The sequence below is a fragment of the Oncorhynchus kisutch genome, unplaced genomic scaffold (genome assembly GCF_002021735.2).
Source record: "Oncorhynchus kisutch isolate 150728-3 unplaced genomic scaffold, Okis_V2 scaffold1129, whole genome shotgun sequence".
NCBI classification, from domain to species: domain Eukaryota; kingdom Metazoa; phylum Chordata; class Actinopteri; order Salmoniformes; family Salmonidae; genus Oncorhynchus; species Oncorhynchus kisutch.
Window position 1 is genome coordinate 1 of NW_022263074.1, and position 547 is coordinate 547.

Here is a 547-nt window from a genome sequence, read left to right on the forward strand (position 1 = left end):
TGATGATACTTGTTACATTGTACTTAATAATTTGACTCTGGTGTATTGGTTACCAGTGATTACAGCTTTCAACTAGCTTGGGTTTAGAAACGTTGTGATTTTTATATAGGAAACTCAAGCGAATGCTCTTGCCCTCTCCAGAACGAGACGTTCCTGTGCCATCGGTTCACGCGCTTCGTGATGAAGTACAACCTGATGTCCAAGGACAACCTGATCGTACCCATCATGGAGGATGAGACTAACCCTAACGAAGCAGAGGGCGAGAGCGACGCCTGAGGACTGGGATCTGAAGAGGATCTGCTACACCCTGCCAAACTATTTCAAACACATGGCTGTCTCACACACCCACCCACACAATACACTAAAGTACACTAAAATCACCAGTTTTTAAGTAGAATATTTTCAATATTGTATGAACATCCTAATTTAGCTTGTATCTTTCAGAGAACAAGACAATGTTGTAGTTAAATGACTAACCAATATACACTGTGGCCAGTTAATTAGGTACACCCATCTAGTACCGGGTCAAACCCCGCTTTGCCAACCA

The 547-nt window shown here is 42.6% G+C and overlaps 1 pseudogene; it reads left to right on the plus strand.

The window, feature by feature from the left end:
* The first annotated feature begins 153 nt into the window (after positions 1 to 153).
* Positions 154 to 547, plus strand: LOC116364964 (MOB-like protein phocein pseudogene; annotated as a pseudogene).